Source organism: Cyprinodon tularosa, unplaced genomic scaffold (assembly GCF_016077235.1).
Source record: "Cyprinodon tularosa strain WSP-4 unplaced genomic scaffold, ASM1607723v1 ctg206, whole genome shotgun sequence".
In the NCBI taxonomy this organism is placed as follows: Eukaryota; Metazoa; Chordata; class Actinopteri; order Cyprinodontiformes; family Cyprinodontidae; genus Cyprinodon; species Cyprinodon tularosa.
In genome coordinates, this window is record NW_024038764.1 from 1,226,318 (window position 1) to 1,239,219 (window position 12,902).

The 12,902-nt window shown below is 41.2% G+C and overlaps 1 protein-coding gene across 3 annotated transcripts in view; it reads left to right on the forward strand.

The window, feature by feature from the left end:
• The first annotated feature begins 942 nt into the window (after window positions 1–942).
• The window catches only part of LOC119783498 (forkhead box protein N3-like), a 103,055-nt gene continuing 91,095 nt past the window's right edge, over window positions 943–12,902 (forward strand). The window contains exons 1-3 of one of the 3 annotated variants that reach the window (XM_038285053.1): window positions 943–956; window positions 3,027–3,028; window positions 8,708–8,829. The gene's annotated coding sequence lies outside the window, so the exon portion shown is untranslated. The other 2 variants (XM_038285056.1, XM_038285054.1) reach the window with 2 other exon arrangements.

Below are 12,902 nucleotides of genomic sequence, written 5' to 3' on the forward strand. Positions count from 1 at the left end.
GCACTGAAACAGTTTATTAATGCCTAAATTAACTTAAAATGTCGAAACCTTCCGGCAAAATGCATTCACTTCTATTATTCTGGTGCCTGCAGTTTGGATTGCGTACATGAAAATGCCCTCCAGCCCCGAACATTAGCTGAAAATCCTGAGTGGACTACCGGGACGGAAACTGCAGTGAAGGGGATTTCCAGGGACAGAGCACCATAGGTATACAGGTTCTGTGTGTGAGTGGCTCTGACAGTGGGATCCTATTTGAAGACAGGATCGTGATCTTGATGAACTGACTGCACAGATGGATTTTCTCATATAAAACATATTAAAACTACTTTTTACCGACTTAAACAGCAAATATAGCAAAGCCGCTCTCTGCCATTGAACAGAGGAGCAACAGAAGCATCAGACACATCTGGACGCACTTTACTGGACGTGCTTTAGGAGCATCAAAGATCCATTTGAGCCGTGTCTGATCTTAATGAGAACAAGCATCAACAATGAAGCAGCAGAGGCTTTTTTGCTGCTTCCAGCCTTTGCGGCCTGAACGTAGAAAAACAGGAATCCCTATTGAGATGTTAGCGTCGGTCTATTGAGGTGAGCTTCGAGATAGTAGAGCCCTGATTGCATAACCGCCAAAATATATCACTTTCAGTGAGGCTCAGCCTCTTGAGGAGTCTATGGACCAGGGGTGGGTTGTGAAGCTGGTTGTTTTATGCTGATTGGTAAACATGCTTAAGGATTTTGGACTAACAGTGGCTGGACAGCAAGAAAGTTTTCCTCATGAGTCGAGAGGAAAAAGTGATCATTCAGCAACAGTCATCTTGTGCTAAACTCTTGCAGTGGAAAGTTTTTTGCCGCCATATTTTGCATATGTAAGCTTCATAAATGAGACCCCAGGTGCACTTCAAAATGGTGGGGCTAGTGTGGATTGCTAGATGGCACAGTTTGTGAAGGATGACAGAGTAGATCATCATCAGTGCGAACACAGGGTAAGAGCTTGCCTGTATGGTTGTGTGTTCTGTGTGTCTTTGTGTTATCCTGTGACAGATTGACGACCTGTCCAAGGTTTCAATTCCTACTGTCATGATGGGCTTTAAGGATCTGACCCACATGCAGAAACACACTCAGAAGCCAAGGGAAAAAGTTAACAGGTTTATTGTGGTTTATCCAGAGATGAAATAACTCATTGGATGGCGGACAGGCAGACTAACGTTGGGTCCAGAGGTGCAATGAAGCGGACTGTCACCGGGTTTTCCTGAAGAGGACTTGAACGGATCATGCAGAGGTTTCCCCTTGCTCAATTGTGACTCAGTTTAACCTTCCAGGGGGGTAGAAGGTCCAGGATCATCCAGTGGATCTGGTAGGCTTCCTGTCGGAGAACAAAGACAAAGCTCGCTTATAGTCAGAAAGACAAGGCTAAAGGCTATACTCAGCTAATCTCAGTTTTGCTAGAGTACCCAATACTGGCAAACACTCTGGCGTCGAGGTAGTGACAGCCCGCTGCTCAAATACTCCTCTGGTGATGACCCAACGGGCTGCAGGTGTGCGAGGAGGCCCAAACGAGGACAGGGCACCATTTAATGGTGAAAAAAGAAAACACAAAAACAACCCACACAAACTGAATTCCTAGCACCTACAATGCAAGGCCTCAAAGTTGCACTTTTTCACTGATTTATTTTCAATATTCTATGGCTGTTTTGTAACTCTTAACTATTTCATTTTAAAGCTCTTCTAAACTACTATTAGAAAACTTATTTTAACTAAATTTCTGATTACAAATGAATATCACCTTGGTTATATTCAGAGATACAGATAAGTTAACCAATGTTTTTGATAAAAAATTATCACATTTGTTGAGTTTGTCTCTTTGAAAAGTGAAACCATTGTGAGTTTAGCCAATATGGCTACTGTCAAAATGTCTCCACTTAGAATTATAGGCTCTTTTCTACAATTCTTCAAGTGTGCTGGATATAAAATTTATAGTGAGGGTTGTAACTAAGTAGGTTCTGATCAGGATCACACAGAAATGTGAGATTCTGATCTGAGCAGGCAGGTAAAACAAAAAAAATCTTAAATTTTGGCTTAGTGTTCTGATCCTGTGTTCCGATGAAAAGGGAGTTTAGTCAAAGAATTAATGATTTCGTATTATAAATGCGCAAAATGTATCTTATTATTTAGTCCCATTTCTTTAAAAGCCATGTTCACAAAATTGGCTTCAGATGTCACCTGCGTGAAACTGATCCTTTTTATAAATCCAGCTGCTCTGTGAAGGTGTTAAAAGTTTGTTGAAAGACATTTGACAACAAACAGCATCTATACGACTAAGAAATATGAAAGATACTGTATATCAAAAAGAAAGTTGTAGACCATCTTATAGCAGGGGTAAGTTAGACACAGACACATCTTACCAAAATGAAGATACCCAAGAAAATTATGCAATTTATCCAAAATAAGTAACTGGTAAAAAAAAGAGCCAGAGCAGCAATGAGCTTCAGTTGAGGTGGAAGGATCTGTTTGCTGTTCGCAATAACTGTTTGAGGGAACATTGTGAACGTGTAAGAGGATGCTCTAACCAGGCCTAAATGCACCTTTTTTCCAACATGCAAAACGTCACATAAAAAAGTAAATACTATTTCTAATCAATAACACACACTCTCTACCACGAAGCAAGGTGGTTAAGCATTAAGCTGGGACCCTCCCTTTGTTCAGCACACGGAAACTTACATTTATATTTAAATTTCATGACTGCATAAAGCCTCTCTAGAGCAGGGTTTCCCAACCGGGGGTATGCATACCCCTAGTGATCTGCGAGAACATTGCAGGGGATACATAAATATATTTTATTTCTTACACAGTAAAATTAAATAGGGCTTGGTCTGTTTTGCTTTGTGAGGACCCAAATGATAAATCAAACAAGCTTTTACCAACCAAAAAGTGAGTTTTTCTTTTATGTTTAAGTTCACCTTCAGCTTTTACACACATGAGAACCAAACAGAGAAACAGACAGAATGAAGAGAAGAGACTGGGATCAGCTGTTTTTTCACACTGAGCCATCAAAGCAGCTCAGGAGTCTTGTTTAAAACAAAGTAAAACTAATTAGGTCTGTCTGAGTTTTGTTCTGTATTTTGTCTCCAATTCATCAAATTTAAATCTGACTATAAGGGAGTCACTCAAATAAATACAGCTTTATAATATGATTTTATTTGGTATTTTTTTAAATTCCTTACTAACTTCCAGGCAATATAATTATGTTTTTTTTTTTTTTTTTTGTATTTGAGATGGAAAGAATATAATGCCTAAGAAATAGATGATCAAACTTAAAGATTAAGTAAAATAGTCTTTATTTTATAATTATTTATGGTACATTCCACTTTTGGGCATTCATCAATACTTTTCACTGAGAGGGGTACTCACGGTACGAAAAAATGTCCAAGGGATACACAAATTTAAAAAAAGATTGGGAAACATTGGTCTAGGGCAGGGATCGGCAACCCAGACTGTTCAAAAACAGCCATATTTGACCAAAAAAGCAAAAAACAAATCTGTCTGGAGCCGTGAAAAAGTAAAAGTTTTATATAAGCCTCGTATGGCAACACAGGCTATTAGCCCACTATACAAAAGGGACTATGTGGGCTTAAATATATAATAAGCATTCATGATTAAATGTTTATCCTGGAGCAAAAATGTCACATCATCGATTTTTGGTGTTATTTTTAATTTGAGGATTTTGAAACATATTTGATCTATGGACGGTTTTCTATGCTTGACACCAAAACTAGCAGCAGTGGTCCAGTTTGGAGATGAAATCCACTTCTCAGATGTATCTTTGCGCTCCTGTAATTTATCCAGAAGTTCTGTAATCACACTTTTTCTCTGACTCAGCTGCAAATTGAGCAAACATGCAGACAATCCTTCCACATTGGTAATGAAAGCAAATGATTTGGTCCATTCCTCTTTGAATCCTCTCTTCTCATCAGCTGTCTTCCTTTTTTCCCTTTGGAATCCATGGCCCAAAACGCACCTCCAACACATCATATTAATACAAAAAAAAATCTATCTTTTTCCATTTTTATATATTTTTGAAAAACCTCCAGGGTGCCGCAAGGGGGGCATTAAAGAGCCACATGCAGCCCTGGAGCTGCAGGTTGCCGACCCCTGCTCTAGAAGCTTCTAAAGCTTTGAAAATGGGGCAGAGGTTTACCTTTCCGTTGTAAAATAATCCTATAGATGCCTTGCAGCTGACATCACAGGTGCTCAAATCTAGTTGTGGCCCATATTGAGTACCTGCTCTGATCCCCGGCATGTAAAAGATGCAGTCAGTATGTTGTGCCATCCAGTGTGACAATAAAAATGGTGATCCAAGTATTTAATTTTACTGCTTACTTACCAAAAGAAATGAATGTTGTGAGAGAAGACTGTCAGCGATCAGAAGGGCTGACTGGGCGCCAACTGCAAAAAGGCAGTGTACATTTCATATACGGTGACTTTCAAAACAAGCCAGGAAGGCTAGTCTGTATTCTGTAGCCAACTAGATTCAATTGTTGTACGATTTATTTCCTGAAAGTTAACTGTTTAGATTAAAGCAATTAGAAATCTTGAGAAAGAAGTGCATTTGATATTAAGATCTGAAGCTTTGACTACAGATATCATAGTTGCGTTTAGCTGTTTAGATAAGATGCCTTTTGAGTTAATGACCCAGCCAACCATGAAATACAAATAGGCACTTGTGCTTTTCAAAGCTTTGCATGAGGACGGATATCAGTTGTGAAAGGGAAGATCTTGAAGCCTGTCGATTGAAGAATGTGTTGAAAAATGTTTGCAAGGACTTTGTGTGGATCGCATCCAATAACATTAGTTTTCTTGGTGTATCGTTTAAGCTTATGGAGGTTTAAATGAGAATGAGCCATTCTGGTCAGAGGGAAAACACCGAAGAGCTAAGCACTTAATATGGCAGTCGTAAGGCAGAATCGTCATGGCGGCACGCTTCTGAAATGCATCTATAGACGGTATGGTTATAGTGTAGTTTAGAATGAAGTGTATTGAAGCATTAGGAAACTGTAGGTCTAGTGGTTAGAGCAGTGCGCTTGTGCTCTGAGAAGGTTGCAAATACCCGGTTCAATCCCCACAGACTGCCACTGTGGATTCCTGAGCAAAAGGCTTAACCTCACACTGCTCCCCGTGCGCCACACAATGGCAGCCCACTGCTCCCCAAGGCGATGGATCAAATGCAGAGAGTGAATTTCCCCATTTTGGGACAATAAAGTGATTTATATTTACTTTACATATTGATGTGTTCAACTGGTCTGTCAAATTCCAGACCTAAACACAAATTAGAATATGTGGCAAAAATTATGCTTGAGATAATAACAAAATAGAAGGACCAAATATTTCAGTGTCTCAATGCACAAAACTAGAAGAAACGAAAAACCAAATTCTAGAAAGTAAAAGGTTGATCAACAAACTATCCTTTCTGGGAGGACTCTGATTTGCAACAGTTTTGAAAACTAAATGTCACTTCCCTTCACCTAATAGTTGATCCTTTTTGTTTCTTTCAATAAAATCCATATAAGTTTGTAGTTAATATGGAAAATGTGAATAAGTTCAGTGAGGATAAATACTTCTTTTAGGCACTACACATCAGAGCAGTTATACATCTCTCTCCATTGCTGCTTGTCCTTATTTCTCCTCTTCCTCCCGTGTCAGATTTCTTTGCCCCATTTTCTTGAGATTTTCAGGCACTTGGAGATACGATCTAGCCTCTCTGGAGCCCATCTTAAAGATCCCCACTGTCACTTCAGCTTATTGCAGCCTTCTGGACAAATATGCTCATGTACACACATGGCCTCCCACTAATAACAGCAGCAGGGTGAAGCAGCCTGGATTCAGGGACTTTTATAAACACACTTCATTCTCCTAACAATTCTCTTTGATCTTTAGCAAACAAAACAGTTTGCCTGATGTGTTCGCTGCTTCCATCACTAAACTTGATCCCACCGCAATGCACTTTTCCCACTTCGATTTCCCAGCCCATAAATAAAGCACACTTGGTTTTCCTGACTGTGAGCTTTCCACGGACCAATAGCTGCCACGTCTGTCACATCCATTAATTCAGCAGCGTGCAGGCAAGTTTTACTACTGTTTCTGCAGGCAGCATGTTTACATCTCTAAGAAATATGTTTTGCATATCCAGACAGATTTATTTATAGGGTGTATTACCCATGCTTTCCAAATGGATACAGTAGATTATGATTGCTCTTTATTACCCACGACATTACTAAGGAAAACGCTTCATAGCTTTTAACTAGATGTTCATCTAAGAGGGAGTTCAAGCTTTCGTGGTAAGGGTTACCACTTCCTGTGTTCAAAGAAAGAGGTGGAAAAAAAAATCCTGCCTTTCAGATTCTGGATCCCATGGTCCATAATGATCTGATCTGTCTCCCATAGGCGGGCCGTTGCTGTGGCAACCTGATGACGCTCTGAGGCAGATCAGGAGGACAGGGAGGGAGGGGCAGGGAGATGAGGAAAACGACAGCCGCACCAAAGATTGGATGAGATGAGCAGATGACTCACTCAGAGAAATAAATATAGAACTAAAAGATTTTTTTTTTATCCCTAGGTGACTTCACCAAATGTTTGGATATTGTATGGAAATCCCTCAAATAACCAAAGGACAATGCATTTATTTTACCATTGTAGATCAATTGCGAAAACTTTAATGAATCAAATATTTTGTTTTAGTTTATATTTTTTCAAATCCAGCGGATTAAGAAAATCATATGAAAAAATATTTTGCATACATTCTGCACTAAATATTTTAACATAACGTTTGTAGAAAGCTCAGCAGTCACGCAACTTTAATGTTGCACGTAGGTGAAACCAGAGGCATTATTCAGTACGCTAACTATTAGTGAAGCAAGTTGATAACACCTTTCAAATAGTTACCTAAGCTGTTTGCAAGAAAGTGTGAAAGCAACACAGAATGTGCGCCACTGATTTACCAAGTGAAAAACTTTTTGAAGTTTATTGCTGCAACTTTTTAATGGAGGTTTCCAAAGTGCAGGCATCACTTTACCAAACTAGAATTGCTTTGATGTGAAGTGAATGAATTTTATTTGGATTTTGAATATAAAATCCTGGTTGTAATATGTTAAAGGCCACTACTAAGGCTCATCCAGAACTTGGTGTGACTAAGAAAATATTTAGAAAAGTTACTTACTGTTTTTATCCAGTAGATCGGAGGTCTTCAACAGTTCAACTTTTTTTTTTTTTCCCCCTGCAATTTTTTCCACTAATTAAAATGTCTTTAAATGCACATTAACATGAATTAAACACACTGTATTAAACAGATAAATGGAGGCAGAAGATGTCTTTCAATTCAATTTCAATTCAGTTTATTTATATAGCGCCAAATTCACAACACATGTCATCTCAAGGCACTTTACAGTTCAACCAGATCAAATTGATACAAAGTTTTCTATCTAAGGAAAACCAGTTGATTGCATTGACTCATTGACTCAAATACAATCCCCCACACTAAGCATGCTTGTAGCGACAGTGGAGAGGAAAAACTCCCTTTTAACAGGAAGAAACCTCCAGCAGAACCAGGCTCAGTGTGAGCGGCCATCTGCCGAGGCCGACTGGGGTTCAAGGAGACAGAAGCAGAGATACAAAAAGCAGCTGTAAAAGGCGGCCCCGTCCAGGAAACACACAGCCAGGCAGACGAGCTCCAAGGCAGCTCCCATGCCAGAGGACGAAGAAAGCACATCCACTCAGTCACGGTCAGAGAAACAGGACCACACTGGAAAACAGGCCGATCTCCAACATCTATAAACAAGGGTGTTGATAGAAGCAGCACAGCTGATGTTTCTTTCCAGGATGACGTCACAGCCAAACAGGAACAGACGAGGCAAAGCTACTCTGAGGAAAAGCAGAGAGAGCAGAAGGTTAGAGATTGAACTAACAGATTCAGTCATCAATGCACACATTCAGCGACACACAGGAGCTCTTTCAAGCTGGGCACCGTTTCATTCACAACACCTGTCCCATCAACCAGGAATCAGAAAGACTTTAATAATGCCAGGGTAAATTTACTTTCGTTACATTACTCCATCTGTATTAGAGTGACTATAGGACCAGTTTGATATACTACATTTTCATGCACTGTATATAAATAGGGGGTCCCATCTCCATCTCAACATCCGTTTGGGGGTCCTTGGCCTGGAAAACATTGAAGACCCCTGCAGAAGATATATTATAAGTATTGTAATATGTTTGCTTTTATTCCCCTGAAGCAATAGACGATCTTTGGCTACATCTTCTGTATACAGTGGCATTCTTTCAGTGAAATGAACCCGCTTTAGGACCCAGGGCGGCCTCCGGGGGGAGTCCTCAAGCCGCTGGCGGGGCAAGGCAGGCAGGCAGAGCCCACAAACACATCCACGCACATCCACACACATCCAGTCAAGCCGAGCTCCTCTCCGACAGAGGAGAGAAGAGCGCACGGAGGGATAAACACAGGGAGACCAGAGGAACGCGGCAGCGACTCCAGTGCGCGCGCGTGTATGTGTGTGTGTGGGGTGCGCGCACGTGCGCTCGCTTCGCTCGGTACTCGAGACGACTAGCGGGGCGGACATGGAGGGGCTCGGGAAAAACGCTTGGAAGTGACCTCGAACCGAAAATAGGGGAAAACGGACAGAGAGAGAAGAAGAAGGAGGACAGACGGACAGCTTGGACGGAAAGGAGGAGAGGAAGCAAGAGAAGAGAGGAAGAAAGAAGTCTTTACAGGAGAAAGAAGAGTGGGAAAGGGGTTCACCTGGAACTCGCAAGGATTTTAAGGTGACTCCATCGGGCTTTTAATGTGTTGTATCTAGATATGCTGAAGGTGCGCGTGTGTCGCTGAAGGAAAGTGTCGGTGGTTCGGTTGTATGTCTGCGTGAAGCCTAATGTGCGCGCAGCCTCAATCTGCTGTCGTGAGTTAGTTATGGATGTTGTTTCCCCACCAACTAAAAAAAAAGGGGCACCAAAAAAAAAAGTGCACTGGAAGTGACCACTGCAAACTGGAGTGAAGGGATCAAAAGGAGTGGCTACTTTTTAGGGAACAGCCTGATCCCATTCCAACAGACGCGCACTTCTCTGGTATGTTACTTTTAAGTTGAGCAACAGTAAACAACCCATCATTTTCAGCCTCCTTTTTTGAAACTCAAATCTCTCTCTCTCCATGTGTTTGCATCTTGGTGTGGAGTTTGTCCTCCAGCAATGCACACTTCTCTTTGCTTGCATTTTGCACAAACAGCATGGAAATCATTTTATTTGCTGTTCCTCAGCAAAGCTTTAATAAGTAGTAGCAGCTCCAGTGTGTGCATGTGTTATTATGCATCTATATATGTGTTTGTGTTTCTGTGCCATATACGGCAAACAGGTTGAGAGGAGGCAGATCTGATCAGACGCACAGCAACAGAGGAGAGAGCGTGGCACAGGCTGAGCGGCAGCACACTGGATTACACACAAACGACTACACACCACAGCTCTGGGGCCGAGAGAACAGCTGGGAGAAATGTGTGCATGTGTGTGTGTGTGAGCCTTTCACTTTAATACATGCGTCTGCCTTTACACGTGCAGCCCTGTTTGCTCTCATATTATCTCCTGCTGCCATGTGATTGAGCCTGTGTCCATCTGATGCTCTGTAAATATGCACGACCAGGGGTGTTCAGTCATCTCCCTCAGACAGACGGCACGCATCCATCCACCTCCATCCGCCAACACCGGTCTGGAGGCAGGGCTGGTCGGATCACCGGGAAGGAGGAGGAGAAGGAGGCGGAGGAGGAGCTGAAATGCAGACGAGGTGGAAAGAGAGGATGATGGAGATTTTTTAGGACAGGAGAGAGAGGAGATGTGAAAGGAGAGGCGCCGAGATGCTCTCTTTCTCTTCCTCTCCAGGAGTGCTCAGAGTGTCGCTCATTCATAATTCACCTCTATGGCAAACGTTCATTCATATATTGACCCCCCCCCATGGCTGCGCTCAATGGAGTTCTCACCCCCCCTCCACCTCTTTCTGTCTCTCAATGCACACCCCCTGTTGCTATCTGTTCAGTTATCCCTTCTTTTTCACCACTTTCTCAGACACTAAGAAAAAAAAAGTATTTTTTGGTTGTTTTTTTAATTTATCTGGCCGCTCGGGTTGTTCGACACCAGCAGTTTTTCAGCCGGAGCCTCTTGTGTGAAATTGAATCGTGTAAATTGAATATTGAACTCAGACTCCACCCCTACACACAGATAATTGGTTAGGATGGATCAGTGGGTTAGTGCTCTCAGTACAGCTGTTTGACTCATTCCCCTGAACCCCAGCTCAAACAGTCCATAATGGATCCATAATTCATGGGTGAATGAATTGAATTGTCTATGTTTTGAATACAAGCCTCAGACGGTTTTCTTTGGATGCCTGCTCATGGTTTATTCAGCTTAAACACTCCAAAAGAGGCTCGTTTTAACATTTCTGTTTGTGCTAGCAGGGCCTGCCTTGAGCTGCACAATCATCAGCCACTGCTGAGATTTGGTCAGCTGTGGCTGCCGGCCATATGGCGATGTGTGTCTAAAATGCAATGTCAGGTGAAAGCGTACAGCAGAGGTTTATGGTACATTTAGTCCTGTAAGGTAAATGTTACGCTAAGCATTACCTTATCAGCAGAACTGATAAAAATACCTTGACCCTTTAAGTTGTTGGGGTATGATGGAGTGTATTTGCCCAGTGAAAAGAGGACAAGATTTGTTGTGTGTTGGTTAAAAGTCTGTTCTATTTTTACTGTGCAGGAAGGGAGCACTAAGTTTAGGTAAAGCTATGGGATGAACACCTTCAGAAAGATCTTTAATATACTTTTATTCATTCTTAGGCTGCAACTAATGATTATTTTGCAAATTGATAAATCTGTGGATTCTTTTTCGATTATTGATCAGATACCTAAAGCTTCTTTAAAGAGGACTTTTTACGAAAATAAACAAGGTGAAGCTAAAACTTTTCCACTTGAGGAGTTCTGAATAGAGTATATTGACATGAAAAATGTTTTATTTGATCCATCCATCCATTTTCCATCACACTTTATCCCAGCTGGGATCACGAGGGGTGGTGGTGCAGAGCCAGGGTCCAACCTGGACAGGTCGGCAGTCCATCGCAGGGCAACACAGACACAAACAGGACAAAAAAAACATTCCTGCACACCTAAGAAGAATTTAAAGAAGCCAATTAACCTAACAGTCATATTTTTAGACAGTGGGAGAAAGCTGGAGTACCCGGTGAGAACCCATGCATGCTCAGGGAGAACATGCAAACTCCATGCAGAAAGACCTCCGGGCCGGGAATAGAACCCAGAAACTTCTTGCTGCAAGGCAGCAGTGCTCCCCACTGCGCCACTTAGCAGCTTTTTATTTTATCTTAAATGCAAAATGTTTATATATCTATATATTTTTTACAATTTTGGTAGAATAATTGCTCTAAGTGGGTTGCTCTGTCAGCTAAAAGCTTTCGTTAGAGTCTTTATATTCCAGTTTTATCGATTACTAAATTAGTTGACAATTAGTTGACATTTATACATACTACAGAGTAGTGATCATTTAATCAGGTTTCTTTAAATTGCCCTTTACTAAAGGAGTTCTCAAAATATCTCAGTGCTGAACATGCATTCGTCAGATTTCTGGCCAATTCCCTGCCTCTGACCTTTATAGGTTTTTGACATGTCAGTATCAATTTTACCGTTTCAGATTTCACAATTAACTGCATTCAAAATATATTCTCTAACCATCCTTCCACAAGTCAGCTTTTAGTTCCTTTGTATCATTGGAAGAGATTAGTTCATACTGGTTGAGAGAGAGAAATGTGAAAGGATTTTCATTCAACAATAGGTTGTTTTCTATTAGAGATGGGATAAAAAGTTTGTTAATAAGAAGAATTGAGCTTTCATTTTTTTATTACTGAGGTTATTACTAACGAATCTGGAAATAAAATTTATATAATTCAGCCAAATCAGAAAACACGCCATAGCAACCGCCTAATGCCATCGGCTGTGGCCTCAAACCAGTGTTGTCGCACCGGGTGATAGGCTCTCGTCTGATTGGAGCTAAAGAGATTGAGTTAAATATGTAAGAGATATGCGGCCATGCTTTGTCTCCAAGAGGGTAGTTGACTTTTTGAGTGGCCTAAAAATTGTCCGCATCTAAGGAGGTGTCAATCACAAGGGGCAACAGTTGCAGGAACTGTTCGTCAACTGGATTCTGCTCGTCATCTCTTGAAATTTGCAGTCTTTATGAAGATGCACAGCCATTTCTGTTGCTATGGCTCTCTGTTTCAATGTGTAGATGCACCATGTTGGTTCACCAATCTCCTGGAATGACATCACTATTCCGGCATTGGTATGGGCAGAAAAACACATCCGGCAAAAGAGTGTTTTTCTTTTAAAAGAGCAACCGCCTATCTCAAGACTATAGTAGCAGCAGTAGTTAACAACAGGAGAGAACTTTCAATTAAAAATTTCTGCACCGAAGGTCTCCAGACTACAGGTGGCTAACAGCTGTATTATCTGGTCATCGAGTTCTGACATCTCCAGAGGAATCTCAGGCCTTTTAAGTTAGAAGGAACTTTCAAGGGCATTTAATTTTTCTTTGAACCACCAACCTTATGCACAGCTGCAGATCAGCTGAAGATGATGCCTTACTTTGGTTCCTTCAGGGACAGAAGAGCAAAATGTGCGGAAATATGCACAGTTGACAGAAGCTCACAGCCGGTACTTAAGGTGCCTTGCTGTTGTAGCAATGGAATGATGCAAGTTGCCACCAAAACCTTCATTTTGATTTTAGTTTCTAGACAAAAAACTTTTAAAGTCAAAAGATCATTAAACATCATGATAATTATTGGTTGTTTT